Source organism: Squalius cephalus, assembly GCF_949319135.1.
Source record: "Squalius cephalus genome assembly, chromosome: 8".
Classification (NCBI taxonomy): domain Eukaryota; kingdom Metazoa; phylum Chordata; class Actinopteri; order Cypriniformes; family Leuciscidae; genus Squalius; species Squalius cephalus.
In genome coordinates, this window is record NC_137129.1 from 12,390,190 (window position 1) to 12,409,508 (window position 19,319).

The 19,319-nt window shown below is 37.4% G+C and overlaps 1 long non-coding RNA gene across 1 annotated transcript in view; it reads left to right on the forward strand.

The window, feature by feature from the left end:
- Positions 1-535: 535 nt before the first annotated feature.
- LOC307162701 overlaps positions 536-19,319 on the forward strand; it is a 143,395-nt gene continuing 124,611 nt past the window's right edge. Inside the window, exon 1 of the long non-coding RNA XR_013821967.1 lies at positions 536-691. This is a non-coding gene — a long non-coding RNA (uncharacterized lncRNA). The remainder of the gene's footprint in view (positions 692-19,319) is intronic.

Below are 19,319 nucleotides of genomic sequence, written 5' to 3' on the forward strand. Positions count from 1 at the left end.
CACACTAAATAACTCTTTAGCACTGGCAGAAGGCAGCACAGATGGTTTGAATCAGTGCACGTATAGAGATTAGAAACACTTAGAAATATTTACACCGATCCACAAACTAGTGTCTCCACGCATGTCACCAATACAACCTGATAAGCTTTTGTGAATGTATATTTATTTACAAACATATATAAGCAATTTACTCAAAAACCAAGCCCTCAATACACTCAGTGACCTATATATTCAATTGAAGAAACAAATGTGAATCAACATATTTCAGAATCAACATATCTCTGGATGTGCTGTTAAGAAATGATTCATGAGTGCTCAATCATGTCAAAGTAAGATTATTATTCTCTTGACATTTTCTAACCTTTTGAAAAAGAAAACAAAAAAACCCAAAAAACAAAAATAAACTAAGACAAGCTTGAATAAAGTTCTTCACAAACGTTTGTAGGTGAAATTGTAGGTGTCAGGCTGCTAAGTGCATGGTATTGGACGGGGGGTGGGGTCATGGGTGAAAGGGGCGTGGTCTATCGAGCTGTCTAAGCACGTGCAGACAATGCACTATCATCAATACAAGCCAAACATCTGAACGCTGAAAGTTTTACGCTTTTGGATTACAACGATAAAACGGGATCACGCATCTATGGACTTAAACAAGTTTTAGATAAAATTCTTCGAAGATGACTTCCTGACATAGGTAAATGATTTTGCAATATTTTAGCGGGAGTTTTGGTGCGTCTGCTCTCAAAGTTGAGCACAAAGGGGGAGTGGAGTATTCCTTTGTTCATCTTGTAATGAACTGACTGGTCACAAACTTCACTTGGCCACACGATAGTGGGATGAGAACACAGTAACCGAATGGAATATCAGTACTGGATGACTTTTCATTAACCTGGCCTTTGATTTTAAGAAGCTCTTTGGGAATTGTATTTACTCACCACCACGATTGACACGAGGAATAATCAACAAAGAATGAACCCACACATTTTGGTCCATCTCTCCTAAACTTTATAATAATATATTATTATTATTATCTTGAGTGTTAATCAAGATTTTGACAAGAACTAGGTTAGCAACAGGTAGATTGTTTTTCACGAATTCTATTTAGCAATTCTGCAAAAAAAAAAAAAAAAAAAAAAAAAAAAAAGTGACAATCTTCAATGTATTTTTTTCATAATTAGATTAGGCTACTATCTATATTGTCATGATTATATTATTATCTATGTTTCCATCCATTTAACTCGTCACAATAATTACATTTAAACTAGACAGTCAAACTATTCTATTTTTAAACAGTTCATCATAATTGAAATATGATTAAAGTTTATTATTTTGACATACATTAATTTATTTTAATCAAGAAAAAAAGCGTTATAAAAAGTGAAAGTTGGAGAGGTTGTAAGGTTGTTTTATAAATAAATAAAAATCACAGTGAGTTATAGTATTAGAAAGTGCAATGGCAAGTTTAATTGCAGGGGAAATCTATTAATGCTTAATAAATGTTTCAATCTCAGAGAAAGCATTTTGGGATGTTTTTTTCGAAGTATTTCATTCTCACTGGTGCATCTTTTCAGAGACATGAAATCATGTTGAGGTCACTGGTTGTGCAGTACAATATGTGGTGATGACTACAGGTGTTCCTGGTCCTTTTAAAGTCATAGGTCACCCTTGTTGTTCAGTGTTACAGAGAGTGATTTTTTTTTTTTCCCCACTTGTGAATGATATACAATAGATAACTATTTTGATATTGATTAAATGCGACACAAGCAACCTTTTCTGAAAAATAAGAATGGAATAATGTGCAATACAGAAAGATCTGTAGCTATAACACCAAGAGAGAAAATCATTTGGACACTTAAAGCCACATTTTACAATGCATGAATGCCATTGCATTAGTTATCAAAATATCAAACCGATTGGCCTTTTCTCAAAACTAATTTCACTTTTCTTTTTTGCTGTTAACCAGCTGATTGTTGATGCATTCATGAAGTTAGCTCTCACAGGTGTCAGATCTCAGTGTTGTTTATCACATTGACTATGAACATGACGCAGAAACATTTGACAACGGCTGTGTATGAAAGGATAAAAATGCTACCTTCGGAGGATACATTCCAAGGCATGTCTGAATCCAATAGTTAGCTTCATTTCCTGTCTCCTGAGATTCATCTAAACCATTTTTGAAGGCAGCATGTATCCTTCTCTGCCTTTGTTATCCCACATTCCCGTGCATTCTATTCTGTGACAGTTGAGCTAAAAAATATAGATGGCATCTGAAAGTCGCAGTTGGTGGTCATGCATGTTTTTTGAGCAACTTTTCCCACTTTTGATGTCATTTCTAGTGAGACATTACTATTGAAGTGGTTCAATATTAACTCATTTATCACCAAATGTATCACTTTCGTGATGTACCTTCGTGTGCAAACGTTGTCATTACCTATGCTTTCGGATGCAGCCAACCACAAAGTCTATAAATACTTTCTGGCTGTATCTAAAATCTGCCCTCATTATACTTTTTCCCTGCTTTATTCCATTAAAATAGTCCAGTGAAAGAAAATTAGTTAGTGAATTTGGACCCTGGATATCTTCCGTCGAGAATTCTTTCTCACAGTGAATGGTGTATTCTGTGCATCAGTTATACACTCATTATTGAGGTGCATTGTGGGATGCCCTTGATCATGTCCACTATGATTTTGGACGCCACTACAATTGGTTGTCCCCTCAAATACTGCACTGTATAAGGGTATATGGAGCGATTTCAAACGCGTCCTTTGTCTTTTTTGAAACTGACAAGGGGATCAGCTGGAAACTTCTACCCATCACTGAATTTGTTCTCCAAGTAAACTGTTTAGAGGCTGTCTGCAGGGGTTTAGAGACACTGTTTGTGTATGTGTGTGAGAGAGCGACAGACATGGTGTATAATGTATGCCTGCTTCGAAAGGTTGCTACAGAGATAGCTGTGTTGCCTTGGGTTGTTGAAATGTCTTGTTTTGACATGCCTTGTCTTCCATACAAAAAAACAGGAGAAAAAAAAAAGACATTGCAGGCATCAGAAGACAGCACAGCTAATTAGTCACTTTTGTGCGGGAAGCGTGGTGAGATGATGTCACCGGCAGTGAAGTAATTACTACCCATAAATCATAGTGTGTGTGTGTGTGAGGTAGGTACAGAGGAGCGAACGCTGGTTCTGGCAGCTCTATTGTCTTAAACTCATGAGCCCACTTCTGTCTCCTTAGTGGAAAGGTAAATAGACACCTTCTAGCTCTCAGACGTGCTTTAGGATGAGGGAGATGAACCTGAAAACGCTTCCGTGCCTGAGAACTGCATCGCCTCCCTATGGCTTCCAGTGTAGTTATGCATCTGTTCAGCACAAGGGTCATTGTTTTAGAAATTAATTTCAGATCTCAGAGTTTTTTCGGAGTAAAAGCTCTCCGGCTGCGCCGTGACATCAGGCATCATCCGCAGCATTCATTTTCTTCCCAGCATCACAGCGGTTGTTTTGGCACCCCCTTATGTTTTTTAATAGTTTGGTATCTTAGGGCCTTGTCAAGATCGTGGTAGAGGCCTTTGAAATTAGAGTGAGTTTCTGTCAGCATATGCTTTGATTTACTTACTCCCCTTCTATCGCTCTCCATGCAGCCAAGAAAGCCTGATGTTTTACTGTCTCGAAACAGAGTGTGAATTTGCTGACGGTGCTAAACTGTAGGGATGCGCAGGCAGGGCTCCACAGGCTCTGCCCAGCCACACCACTTCTGAAGTTCTCCAGCACTCTCATGTGACAAGCTGTCGGTTTCTGACTGGGAGCAACTGGTAGAAGTTTATGACATGTTTATGTGTGGTTTGAATGCGCACATATGCTGAAGGGTAGCTTTGCGTCACGACTGTGCGTCGGTGCTTTTTTCTGCAAGAGTTTATGATTAAATATGTTGTTTTGAAGTGGAGCTGCTCTACGTTCTTCACACTTTTGCGCATTTGGAGGGACTGAAGGGCACATCTGGTTCCCCATAGGGTATTTCAATGGAGCTGAGACAGGCCTTTCTGAGTATATTGCTCTATTTAATGCTTATGTTTATCATGCAGGGCCTAACTAAGGAGAAAAATAATTGTAATTTTACAACAACAACTAAAAAACAGCTGTGGTTGCAGAATAATTCTGTAAAAATACAGTAAAATGAAACACTGTACATTTTACAATTTAAAATAGTAATTGACATAAATCCAACTGCCCCTTTCTGTTGATTTAGCAAGGCCATTCTGCTATTAAAATCTGTTTTGTATCTTTAACATCTATAACAACCACCATATAAACGTATATGGTAAGAGATAATCACAAGTACATCACAGGTGGTAGTTAATCACAAATAGCTTTTCAACGAGCTGAGGTAAATGCTAATATATAGAAGCCAAGGTGCACAATGTTAAATACAGAACACCATGGTAAAACATAAGGGAACTTACTGTTAACCAATTTTTACTGTAGCATTTTTACAGTCTTTAAAGTTACATTCATTTTTTACAGTGCAGCAGGCAAGGCCTAAACTCTTTCCCTGCTATTGACGGAATTTTCCGTCATTTATGACCCAACGCTTCCTCACCATTGATGGAATTTTGCCATTTTCTCACTGTTATGCATCCTCTGAAAGAGTACAGAATCTCCGGATTGTAACACAGGCGAAGCAGAAGCGTTGTAAGCGTGCTAATCAAACATTAAACTGCATATAAATCAAAACTTCTTATAAGGTTACCGAATGAAATGTTGCACCCACAAATAAATGTACATAATAACTGTGCAAGCCTTGGGGACGTTGATGGACGCAATCTATACTCTGATCTGTTTTGATAATTGCTCTGAATCACATTCAAGTGTTGTTAAAAAAGAATGCATGAAGCAAGAATTTATTTTATTTATTTTGCTTAAAAGCAGAGGCTCTGTTATTTCTTTTGGTATATTGTATGTTCAGATATTCATACAACAAAATATTTGGGGGGCATGAAATGTTTGAGAAAATTAACAAAAATGCTGGCGGTGGCTGGCAAATAATAAAACAAAAAAAATGCTGGCAGGGAATGCGTTAAAGATCTTAAATTCACTTTGATCAAATTTAACGCCATTGTAAGTCTTGGTGCATACAGTACAGTATTAATTTTATTTGTTCAGGTCTATAAAGTATTAAATTTGACTGTGTAGATATCCTGAGCAGTGAGACTGTTGCAAATTGCTCTCCAGCACACAAGGAACACATGAACCTGGTGCTCTATTCGCAGCTCAATGCAAATGCATCACAGATGTTACTGTACTGTGAAGTCTCCTATCCTCTCTTTTCCCATCCTCTCTCCTGCTTTCTCATCAGAAAATCCCTTTATGGTTCAGATTGGCACACAACATCCAAGCTTCCTTGTTCCACCCAGAATAACCTCCCCTCCTCTTCCTCTTCTTGCCTGTTTTCCATTGCTGCTTCTCACTCACACCCTGACACCTACATATTACTTCTGTTTTCTTGAATTCATTCCTCTGCTATTCCTTTTTCCATATTAGTCGACTCCTGTAGAAAATGTAATTTGAGCTGAATGAGATAAATTTCTGTGGTTTGGCACTTTGGCTGTTTTGTAGCTTGTGGGCTCACAAGATTTCATACTTTATTTCTCGCCTGTGCAATTTTCAGCATGCATTACTGTACTAAATTAATCTGTTTAATATTAAATAGATTCATATATTTAATCTCTGTGCTCTACAAAATGGCAGTTGTATGTGCACTATATATTTTTGGTATTTTATTGTAGGCTTTTTAATTAATTAATTAAAAATGTAATCTCCATACTTTTTGTAAGTATCTGATTATTTTACAAACAAAGTGTGCAGTTATTTTAGAGGGCTCTTAAAGCATGGAATGGATTAGTGTTATGTTAATAAACTATTAAAAATCGTTTTCTGTAATTGAAATAAAGCTTAAATAAAATATGAAAACTTAAAAGGTGGTGAAGTGCTAAAATGACTAAAAACGGAATTAAAAATAAGTTAAAACAAAAAAGAAATTTTTATATATATATATATATATATATATATATATATATATATATATAAATAAATAAAAATAAATAAATAAAAATAAATAAAATAAAAAATAAAATAATAATAATAAAATAAAAAAACTATTTCAAATAGATTGATAAATAACAATGGTATATAAATGTTAAAATAACACTGAAATTAACTATGGAATAAAATTAACTTTTTTTTCCCTGTCTGCTGCATTAAACGTTATAGGCCCGTTAAGGCCCGTTTACAGCAAGAATAACTAAAACTATAATGATAACTATATTAGCATCCACATCAGCAGATGATAACGTTCTGTTTATTCTAAGCGCGCGCTGCAGTTTTGGCGTCTGCCGCTTTAAATTCTCGAGCTCTTTAAAGTCTGGTGGATTCTGATTGGCTGTCAGTGTTTTTATCATTCATCAGCTGGAAAAAAAATAATTCTGAATGTGATTCCAATGATATCCTCCTCCTGTGCCGTTATCATAAGTCGTGATGTGCAGTCTGCTATTCTTTTATACTTAGAACGATTTTTAGAAATATACCTTTAGGTATCGTCGTTGGTGTGAAAAGGCCTTTAAAGATAAAGGTTCTTTATTGGCATTGATGGTTCCATGAAAAACCTTTAAAATCCACTGAACCTTTTCATTGCACAAAAAGTTAGCATTTTTATTAATACAATGTTCTTTAGATTTAAGAATAAAGGGTGTTTTCTTTATGAACTGTTCACTAAACGGTTCTTTGGTGAACCTAAAATGAATAGTCTTTGACATTGCTGTGAAAACCTCCTTTTGCAACCTTTATATTTAAGAGTGTGATTAATATTACAGGCTCAGGTGACTGGCTCAAAAACAACCACAAGATGCAGAAATATTTTATATTGTTTATTTTTGACTAATTAATTGAATGGAATATCATATTTTTAGAGATTAGAGTTTTATTCCATGCATTGCAGGGCTAGTTATAGACAATTGAATGTAAATTATGGGATGTGATAAGGTGACAATTAGAGATAAACTGAAAGGCAATGAGTTGCTGGAACTTTCTTTATAAGTTTTGTTACTACAGAACACATCTGTGAAAGCAATCACTGTATATTGCACTTGAGGATGAAGGTCAATGTCCTGTGACAGTTGGAGATTGGCTTTACACACTGTGTGTGTGTTTGTGTTTAAGCAGTTCCACATGGTTCAGAGAGGATTGAATAATGTTCCGGGACTACATGAGACCCAGTCACTGAGAACATTTCACATGGTGGAGACTGAGAGACTAAATGGTCTTCACTGCAATCTAAACTCGCAGTTTGCAGAAATCACCTTTGAACACTGTATTGACAAGGAACTCTTCCATGTCTGAGCTGCGTAAACTGGAAGGTGAGAGATGTTTTCCCATGAGAAGTTTTTAGCTAATGTGCGGTGGTTTAGAAAAGATGAGAAGACTCTGATTATGAGAGTAAGATCTGAAACGAGAGCTTTGAGGTGGGCGGCACAAATGAGAGAGTGGCAGACCTTTGGAACATCTGCCAATGTGCCTGTGAATTCTAGCAGATTCATTAGAGCAAGTAGGCGGAGGGTGTTTCAGTACTGACAGTTCACAATCTGCAGGAGGCCGCTCCACTAGTTAGGGTGTGGATTGTTCTACTCTCTTTCCTGACCCCCATCCAGTCAGCTGGTGTTCAAGACAGCTTAGAACCAAATGTGCATTATGTCTTTACACAAATGAAGGTTAAATGGGGACAGTGCATTACTGTGAGAGAGAGCCATTGCTTGGTTTGTTGGAAGCATCTCGGTCAATATACACAAAGTGTCTGAGACATTGTGGCCATTAAGAACTACATATTCAAGACTTATTACTCTTTTGTTTAGGGTCAGTGAAATTCCTTGTCTTAAGACTTAAGATATGTCATACATGCACTGGTGTGGAAAAACACCCTAAAGACCCTACGTATACAGTATATGGCTATGTTTACACCGCAAGCCAAATTGACCAATTTCTTTTGTCAAGTCAAGTCACATTTATTTATATAGGGCTTTTTACAATACAGATTATTTCAAAGCAGCTTTACAGAGATAACAGGAAAATAATGCAAAAAGTTTGTTTCCAGAAGAAAATAGCATCACAGTCTAGCTTAAGTAAGTTTAGTGATGTTTCATTTTTGTTTTAAATAAGTTATTAATTTAGTTCATAAACTATACTGAGCTGGACAATGACATTACGGTTTACTCCAGAGTGGAGATATATAGCCGCTCTGGAGTAAACTGTGATGTCATTGTCCAGCTCAGTTCAGTTCTTGTATAATAGTGGCAATGCAGGCAGATCAATATTATTGTTGAATATTAAATTAAATTTAAGTGTCCCCAACTAAGCAAGCCAAGCCAATGGCAACAAAGGTGGAAAAAGGTGACGGTGGCAAGGAACCAAAACTCCATCAGGTGGCAGAATGGAGAAAAAACCATGGGAGAACCCAGGCTTAGTCAGGGGGCCAGTTCTCCTCTGGCCAATGAACGAACAGTGTATGATTATGATTCAGGCAGCATTACAGGTCAGAAGTCAGACTGGTTTGGAACAATCAGAATATTATCCAGTTCCATCTGGCTGAAGATCACGCCAGTATGGAGATGGGTTTGTTGAGGATCCTTCCCGATGGCTGTTGTGTCGATGAGGCCTTCACAGGGGAGAGTCTAGTTGACACAGTCCCTGCTGACACTTCAGGGATGCGTTGTGGTCATGTCTAGGTCCTCGATCTGGTCTGGATACGGCCCGGATCCGGCTGACTACATCATGCGTTGTGGTCGTGTCTAGGCGCAGGTCCACCATCTGATCTGGATACGGCCTGGATCCAGCTGATTACATTAATCCTCGGAATAAGCAGAAAGACTAACATTAGCGTAGATGTCATTCTTCTTATGATGTAACGAGTACATCAGGTGTTATAGGAAGTGTTCCCGTTTCTGGCTGATCTAATTTATGCAGCCTAATAATCATTTAACTGATTTGAATAATATGAATGTATAATTTTCTATGTGTATGCAAGGTTAAAGAGATGTGTTTTTAGTCTAGATTTAAACTGACAGAGTGTGTCTGCTTCCCAGACAATGTTAGGAAGACTGTTCCAGAGTTTAGGTGCTAAATAGGAAAAGGATCTACCGCTAGCAGTCAATTTCGATATTCTAGGTATTATCAACTGGCCAGAGTTTTGAGATTGCAATAGATGTGAAGGACTATAATGCGTTTAGAGCTCGCTCAAGTACTGGGGAGCTAAACCATTTAGTACTTTGTGAGTAATCAGCAATATTTTAAAATGTATACGATATTTAATAGGGAGCCAATGCAGTGTTGACAGAACCGGGCTAATATGGTCATACTTCCTGGTTCTAGCAAGAACTCTAGCTGCTGCGTTTTGGACCAGCTGTAGTTTGTTTATTATGCGTGCAGGGCAACCACCCATATCATTTTGTGCATGCAATGACTTGAATACCCATCTTCTTCTTAATTAATAATTACTGAATTTTAAATCATAACAGCAGCCCTAATGATATAATGAAGACAAATTAAATGGATGAAATTCTTAAAAAGAAAGTCTTAAGTTGTTTGTCATAATTTGTTATAGTATAACCGCATAATAATAATTTAATATAATAATATAATAATATTATTAGCACCACAAATAATGTTTATATTAACAGCTAATAATAATTATTATTAAAGTTTTTTTTTTTAAATAATATATTAATAAATAATAATAAAATGGTATAAAAGTTTTTTTTTCAAAACCATATGAAACCAACATAACATATTTCATAATACACTTTAATATGACATTCAGTGTGAAATGTCATTATTTAAAAAAAAAAAAAAAAAAAAAAAAAAAAGGGGGGGAATAAAAAAAGATATGGACTGCATTTGGCTGCAGTGTGAATGTAGCCATAGTCATCTGCGCTCTACTCATATAAAGTAATTAAGAATTTGTGTGTAAAAAGAAGTGCTAAATCTGTCACTTGTGAAGTGCAGTGCTTGTAGTGGTTTGTCAGTGGAGCCTTTTACTTTGGAAATAATGGTCTTAAGCTCCTAGCCTTTAATTCATTAGTGGTACCTAATACCTTCAGTTGCTTCATCAATATTCACTAATTGGTTTTAAAACTTCTCATGGAGTCTGTGCTGACAGTATTGGATGGAGTTGTTCTTCAGTCGGCTTTAACATTTGTATTCCTAATGCTGCAGTTCCGCCGACTTCTCTTAGAGAATCTGAAGAGTGTTGGCGCCATTTACCCTTTTTACTTGTCTTTTCTTTAATTAATCCCTTTCTAACTGTGGTGTGCAAAGAGAATCCTGTCTCATTAAGTGTCTAAATTCATGTGGCAGACTTGTGCTTTTATAAAAGGTACCAATCAAGGGTGTTAGAATGGTGCACTGTGCTTTTATTATAAGAATCTAATGCATCACTGTTGGGTTTTCAGCACAGAGTGTGTAATGGCCAACTACGACTCATGTGCTCTGAAGTAAGTGCAGTCATAGCTGATTGCTTACTAGCTAAAGGGGACAAACCGAGCTCTACTTAATACAAAGTTTACTTTAGCATTGATGAGGTTTATGACCTCAAGGAACTCGGCCACACATTAAATCTTTGATTCACAGCGCTGTACTGTGAACAGTTTGTACTCATGTTGTACTCCTCTAGGTGACTAGTTGGAGATCAAGCTGCATTTACTCAGCCTGGACAAGTCCAGCTCAGTCATGTTGACTTGATCTATGAAAAATAATGAAACGTGGTGCTAGGCCATTAGTCATTTTGATGGAGTATGTTGACATTGTAGTGTCTGTACCAGTGGCTTTTGCTCCTGGTCCTTAGGACCCACAGCACTGCTCATTTTGTATGTCTCCGTCATCTGACATCAGTTCATGGAGCTCTCTGATACAAACTGATGATGGTCTGAGACTATGGAAAATCCTTCTTCCCTGCACGCACGCACGCACGCACGCACACACACACACACACAGACAGTGTTGGGTAGTAAATGTAATCTGGATTACGTAATCACATTATGGAAATTAAATAGGCCTACTTGTAATTAGGTTATATTGCATTTTAAAATACTCGTAATCAGACTACAGTTACGTTTTTTGGATTACATGATTACTTAATATTCACAAAATGGCAGCAAATTATTCATAATTCAATGATTCTCCCTAATTCTCCTAACTTTTATCTTTTAAAATTTCCTTTCTAAAAAAGCCTATTGCTAATATATATTGGAAAGTCTACCAGTTTTGTGGAATTGCGGACACAAGAACTGCTACTAGTTAGGCAGCTATAATTAAATACAGCACAAACAAGGAAAGTCTTTTTTGTGTTTTTATTTGAAAATATTTTAAAAATCTTGATTTCCTCGAAACACCAAAGTCGCTTTATTTTATGATGTGTTTTATTAGACAGATGAGCAACTGTTTGGATACATTCATCAACAACAACAACAACAAAAATAATTGTTACACAGTTAGTCTTTTTGTTTAAATCTCGTTTTCTTGAATTACCGCGAGTACCATATTTACCATGCCTAATATCGATCTAGCTCACTGCAGTGTGCAACAAGTGTCTCATATAGTAGCTGCCCTGAGCAAATGCAGAGTAGCATTATAACAACTTTCAACACACTCAAATGTATCTAATATGATAAAACAGCGTTGTGTTACCCCACATATGCATGACCGGAAGAAGCGGAGCAGTCTGCGGCATAATAAAAGATCCACTAGTCTCGAGCTGTGTGTCGTGCTTGTCTTTCATTAGCAATCGCTCCAGCGGCCTCGTTCAGCTCCAACGGCTTTCGTAACGTTAATAAATCTTAATACATTACCGGTCATCCATGAATAAGATTCCTGCCCGAGTCCCGTTGTATTCTCCACCGGCTGTAGAGGGGAAGACAGCAACTCCCATGATTGCATGAAATCAAGGCATCATCAAGCTACGCCTTTATGAATAAACGACCTCCAGTGGCGAAAAATTACATAGTGTGCCTTTAAGATTTAATTCATTATTAGCTTTTCATCAATTTACGAACCCCCTGCAGTTCCTACTAGGGTGAGAGATATGAACATTTTGGGAGATACCGATAATTCTTTATATTTAAAAGTTCTAATCCTTATTTACTTTATTAATGAACCACTTTTGTGGAAATTCCCTTAAGGTTTTTCAGAATTGGTTCTCATCTGAGGGCAAACTTGTCCCCATAAATTAGAAATACAAACACACTCTGACATACACGTACATGCTTTTACAATTATTTTACAAAAATTTTACAAGTATATATGATGATGACTTATAGTCAACCCGATCTCTTCTAAAACATACTGTACATGCACTCTAAGAGAGGGAGAGCAGCATAGTTGAAAGTGTGGTCTAATCCACTGGCTGATTCCTTGCATGCACATCATTTCTTTTTGACATTGGGCTGACTGGGCAGAAACACATACACAAACTTTCTCACTTGCAGTGTTGGAATTCAGCTAAATAAAGTGTTGTGAGGGCACAACCTACAGCGCTATTCTGTGCTCAAGACTTTCAGCTTCAGTCAGTTGTTTAAAACATCTATATAAAATTTCTTGAAGTTCAAAATAACCACATATTTGAGGGAATATGTATTGCTTTCTGGGGAGAAACTAGAAAGAACTTGAGCCGTCGTATGATAAGTCAGCATTTATTTTCCTAGCCTGTGGTTTGATGTATGGACTAGATGTTTGATGTATGTGCAAGGTGGACATGTTCCTCATTAATTCTGACGGTATCTAAACACAGAGCGTTAGTGAAGTATGATGAAAATCACCAAACCCCCCCCTCCTGCCTGAGTGCAGATCCTAAAGCCGTCCAGTCTGGGGGTGGAATGCAACTTTTGGCAGCGGTAACAGTGGCCGCCTTTGACAAAACACACCCTGTGAACTGCTGCATCTCGCACACTTGCGTTCCTCTCTGAAATATTTCCAGTTCCAGTCAGTTGCCGTTGTCAAACATGATTATTGATTCGCAGCTTTTATTTTCATTTCATAGCTCTCTATACCTCCCTTTTCCGCCGCAGACGTATGTTATCCATAAGGCGGCCTCAGTGCTCATGCGGGGAGGTTTCTCATTCAGCAAGGGTCCACACGAGTAATGATGCCTTTATGTTTTACTTGGGCACCGACTTTAAACAAAAATACACAACTTTCTGGCCACCTCACACATGCAAGGAAAGGAGCACACCCACCTCCTCTCACTTTAGCACATGCACAATTCTCAGCATGCTACCGGTTTCATCTACCCCACGCTCATGGGTTTGATGCTAAGCAAGGCATACGTTTATATCTGGTTCTTTTCCTGTGACAGGTCGTAACATAATCTGCAACTTAAAAGCCCTCTGCTTTCTTCATTTCAGCCTTTCAAATAGGTCTTGTTTCATAAGATGACTTGCTAGTAAAAGGAGACATCAACAAACATGGTAGCAACTGAGCCCAGGAGAAATTTTTATCCCTCTGATGTTGCGCTTGCATAGCTTAATGGAATTAATGAATTACTCAGTTAAGAATTAACCTCATCTCAGATGTTTCTCCTTAAATTCCTTAGGAGAAATATAATACAAATTAGACTGCTAAAAGATGAATGTAGAAAGGACAGCTTGGATAATTTGCTATTGAAAATTTGATGAGAAATATTTGAGTTTATATTGTATTCGTAACCCTTGATTTCAGATGACTTGTTGTTGGCAAATCTGACAAATATGTTGGCAAAAAAAAAAAGTGTTAAAAACATTGTTGGGAATGGGATTACTTTGAAAACTCTAGTGGAGAGTGGAGAGAAAGAAAAAGTCTCAATTTGTTCTACATTTTAATTTAATTTCGGTCTGGGACAGACTTTTTGATGTCAAGGTCCCCCAGAAATTGCAATGGCTCCAAAATATACAGGCAGCTGTATATTTTCTTGAATAAAGGCCTATTTATACAGTGTGTGAAAATATTAAGAGTGATATTTGAATCACCTTTATAAAGTATTGTATGACATTCATATTGTTACTATATTTTAATTAAATATACTAAATTAAAATATTATCTGGGCAATATTTATTTTGTATGTTGACAGTGTATCTCTTTTCAGCCCCTGTTAAAGTGATATAAGAAATATAAACATTTATTTTACAGTTTTTATATTTGACTGTTTAGAAACTAGTGCGGTCCGTAGAATAAATACGTTTGGGATTTATCACATTATTTCTGACTAATTGTGAAAAGCAGAATAAATCAGTGATCAGTAAGTTCTGTAAATGCGCTTAAAAAAGGTAGCACTGAACATAACAATAATAGCATTGAATAATATTTATATAAATATTTAGTTTTCTCAAAAATGATCTGCCGACCCCCTCCCGGGCCTCAAGTTTGACTCGTGGAGATCTAGTTTCTGTATTCTGTTCCGTATGAGACGATTTGCAAAGAGAAAAATACGTTTTTTTTAACTAGCCTACATGTTTTTTTTGTTGTGCATGGATAAATCAAATGTCCTGTTTGAAGGTGTGTGTCTGTGCGTGTGTGTGTGCGTGCACGCTTGTACTGTATGTGTGAGTGAGTAATTCCCTTATAGATCTGACCTTTACATACATGTTACGTCATCGGCTCCCCTGCGAGGCCACAGATCACAGAAAGCGGTGGGTACATTTATAAAGACTGGTACAATCTTGTTTTGTGCTTTCTTACTAGACTTTCACTGTATACTTCTGTCTTTAGAAACTCTTTTTCCATCCTTTCCCATGACCCCTCTCTATTCTCCAACCGAAAGCACCTGTGTGGCTTGACACACCTGTGTGAGCACTCTGTGTTTGATAGGTTGTTGTCATGGTGACTGGTCAGATATCTCACTGTGGAGGGCCGCTTGATAGGATCGGCCAAAGTGGACCACCCTCAGGGCAGCATGTGAAAGACCTCATTGTGCCAGGAACCACAACCAAATCTATTTCGCCGTGTGTGGCGGCCCAGCTCAAAGCTGTGACTAAGCGTTCTGTGACTAACCTATTTTCTCTCTCTGTTCACGTATGCTTGTCTGAGGTGTATTGACTGAGCGGGTTTTTTTATTTATTTATTTTTTATCACCTGACTTCCTGTTCTTAGCATTGACTTTAATACAGTGTCTTTTAAAGAAGACTCTCAGGACCTAAAGTGCCCTCAAACTTCCTGTCACCCTCATACACTTTGGCCATAAACATACTTGCAATGATGCAACTGCAGATGTGAATGCTTGGCCAATGGTGAATCTAAAAGTGCTCTCATGTAAGTTTGATTTCATGACAGTCAAGTTCAAGCAGGTTTTAACTTCTGATTACGATTTTATAATTTCTGGCTGACCTAGAAATCTTTTTTTTTTCTTTTTGTAGAGCAACTGTTCTGTAGTAGTGTTGTCACGATACTGGAATTTCCAACTTTGAGACGATACCTTGAAAAATCTATTTACGATACCAGGGGGAAAACTGCATGTATACCACCATAAAAATAATTTGTTAATAGATAATGTTTGATAATTTGTGTAATTTTGTTGTAATAACTTACACAGAGAACTACATTTACCAAAAAAAAAAGACAGGTGAAACGTCATTAATAATATAAGAACAAATATGCCTAAACAAATTGCCTATCATGATAGCACAAATAAATACAATAGAATAAAGAGGCAAATGAAATAAACATGGCTTTGAGATTTTCAGGTGGGTCTAACAGTAGTATTCAGGTAAATACTACAGAAATGAAAGTAATCAAATGTAAAATAACACTGGGTAGTTTTCATTGTAAAGATTAAATGCAGATTAATGCATAGAATTAAAGTCGAGAGCAGCGAGTGATTTTTCTCTTTGTCTCTTGTTCTTTGATTAACATGACAGACAGCAGCAGGGTTATTAGGTTGCTGTCACTTTAAGAGCGTATGCGCGGATCCAATATACTGTCATACAACATACGTTTTCTCTTTACTATTTACGTTGTAAAACTGAATGTATTTACCTGAATACTCAACAAGATGGGCATTTTGACAATTTTGAATGTGTTTGACCGTTTTAGTGCAATAAGTCACAAAAAAAAGTCAATTTGGTACTAGCAAGCTGTTTGAGAGGGAGCTTTATGAGAGCGCCATATAGATCAGTGGTGCACATGCTTTTTGGTGTGGGCGCGAAACCTGCGGGAATTATTAAAATGATGTGCAATATAAGCACTGTTCAACCAACTGATTCATTTAGTTTTTGTGTCAAGTGAGTTGCTTTAATGAGTGTTATAAATGATGAGTCACTGAATTATTCACTCAACCAAACACTGAGACAACCAAACACCAAAACAAGTCTTCTTATTCGTTATTAAAATTTGTGCGTACAAATATACTAAGAGACTCTAGAAAGTGTGTTTAAGCATCATTAGCATGTCCCCACAAATGATAACAAAGCAGACATGTCTTTTTCTTAATTTTCTCAGCTGCTGCAACATGCCAAATTGAACGACCATGATTCTGCCTCTCATTAGTATGTAATCCATAAATTAAATTAGAATAAGACACTAACAGGGGTCTTGTCAATCACCAGCAACAACACAATCCGTCTTTGCACTGTGTGTCAGACGCTGCATCTGAAGTGGCATTTCGATTTATTTACATTGACTGTTTTATGCAGTTCAGAGGTGGCATGAATGCATTTACGCTGCAATTATGCAATTACAAATGCATAAATGGTGTTAGATTGTTTTAAAAACAAAATGTATGGGTGCTGCACTGCTCTCACAGCTGACTTCCCCCCTTTTTTTCTGACAATGAAAAAAAACACAATTTTGACCTTTTTTTTCAGCAAAGCTGACAATCATTTTGAATCTGTAGAAGATAGAATCACACTTGAATGCTATCTGCTCATAGTCAGTCTTTAAAGGCAGGAAATCAAAACTGAGAGGCTTCAGTCGAAAAAAAAAGTGTCAAGTGAATTAGTCATTCGTTCACAAACAAAAAACTACTAGCTGAAATGCTATCAGTGTGAAAGAACAACTGCAGTCATGCCGCTGCTTCACTTAGTGCTTGTACGTATGGTGTAAAACAGGCCTTTGACTGTCCCCACACACTTACACACACATGCTTTCATTTATTATCATTATTTTCTTTCCCTCTCTGTTTCTTTGTCTTTCTCCCACCATCTCTATCTTTCTCTCTCTCCCCCCACCCCCTCCGGGGTGTTAAGTGAAGAACTTTTGATGTGTGTTTAACTCAAAGATGGCAGGCATCTGGCAAGTGCTTCAAATCATGTGGCTTTTTTAGCCCTTTGCAGCTGCTTGCAGGATTACTGTATCTTAAAGCAATGGATATACAGCAGTTGTACACAGTTAGCAGTGATGGAAAGTACATTAGAAAATACTGTTGGCACACAAACCGCAGACAATTCATTGTAAAAATAGCTTGGCACTCATATGCTAATTCCTAAGTAAATTTTCTCGCTTAGCATTTGCGTGTGACCAAGTTTCATTATAAATCCGAGTCATTTTGCCTTTTTAATCACAATGTGCCTTTGCTAAAAGCTTGCTTTATTAATTAGCTTGATTATGAGGTCAAGTGGTCTCTTTATGCGCTCACTGGCTGTGTGAAGGAACTTTGAGAATGCGCTTCAAACGACCTCCTCTGACTGTGGCGGCACGATCTATGAAGAGAAACGTCAGTGCTAAGTGCTGAGAATCCAGTGTCATTCGTTTTAAAGGACCGCTATACTGCTGAAGGCTGGGAATGCATAATCAGGCTCTTTAAAGAAGTGTTTGGCTGTTGAGCTGGGGGAATGTGGGCTGTCACAGAGCTGCTTTGGTGCCCAGCTCTGCCTCAGCTGTTGACCACTGCCAGCTTGGCCCAGCTCAGACAGGCAGCACAGCTGTGAACTCAGAGAACTGCCATATTTTGATCAATTTCAGCATATGTGCTCTAAAGATATGGTCAGTCCTTGCTGCTCTTTACCTTTGGACTACCCTCCTGGTAAAACAATGTCATAACATCTTAAGGTGCTCAAGCTGCTCACAGTGGTTTTTGCTTGACATTCCTTTGAAACAAGCGTAGTCTTAGTAGAATATTGTTCTTTTTCAGGACATTTGTCTTGGACTCAAAGATTCAGTAGTACACAACGCACACAACATGCGACAACAACATTAAAAGGGAAAAATAATAATAATTCGGATTTACTGCACAACACTGGGCCCAGTTGTAGTCCAATTCACATTTATCGACCATTGATCAGCAAAAATGTGTGTGGCAAAAACCAGTTATTTCAATGGGAATCTATGTGATGAGGAATTTCACCTGATGGAATTCCGGTGGCAAAGAACTGTGACACGTGAATTCGATCAATAGCAAAGTGACCTGGGTGTGGGTGGAGATCCATAGCTTGGAAACAAAGCAAACTTTCGACCAAAAAAAGTACATCAAAATGATAAAATGGCTGTTTGGAAAGCAGTTATTTAGGTTTGTTTGGTAGCCTGAAGAATAAGTTTGGATGTGTATTTTGTTGTCATTAGTCCTGTAATCCAGTAATTCATGGTCCAGTATTCTTTTGCCTATGACATTTCACTGAGCAACGGTAAAAGTGACTGCACCTTTTAGTCTAACTTTTTAAAAAGTTAGTGTTTTTGTGAAATTTGATCATGAAATTTTAACCCGATCTCATGAAAAATGTTGTATGTATTCGTACAATGTAATTTGTATGGAAACATCAGATTTTTGGAAAAAAAAAAGTAAGCGTGAAGGTCCACCCCAGTGTGGTGTAAACAGATTGTATGAAAATGTATAAGTGAGATCATACATATTCATGTAAATTGGCCACCAATTTGCCAAAACAGTAATACTTACAATTTCCCATTAGAGTGTGTTGACTGTGCCCGGTCAAGATAGATTTTGAAACGATGTAGGCCTAACTTTTGCTGGTGCAACACTGTAGAAACTCTACTGTAGGTCCAAGATTAATTATCTTGATAAGGTGGTTGACTGTTTAGCCTTACACTAAACTAGTCAAAAGTGTTTAAGGCGGATAAAGCTGGTCTCCCAGTCTTGCCTAGCTGGTGTTCAGCTGACAGTCTTCTACAGTCTTCTAGTCTGACCAGAAGAGATGTTTACCAGCCCTAACCAGCTTGACCAAGATGGTCTACCCGTCCAGCCAAGTTCCTACCAGCTGGTAATCTGGTCAATTTCCTAATCCAGTTTTGGATCAATGTAACTAACTACTATCTTAAAGGGATAGTTCACCCAAAAATGAAAATTCTGTCATCATTTACAGTACTCACCCTCAAG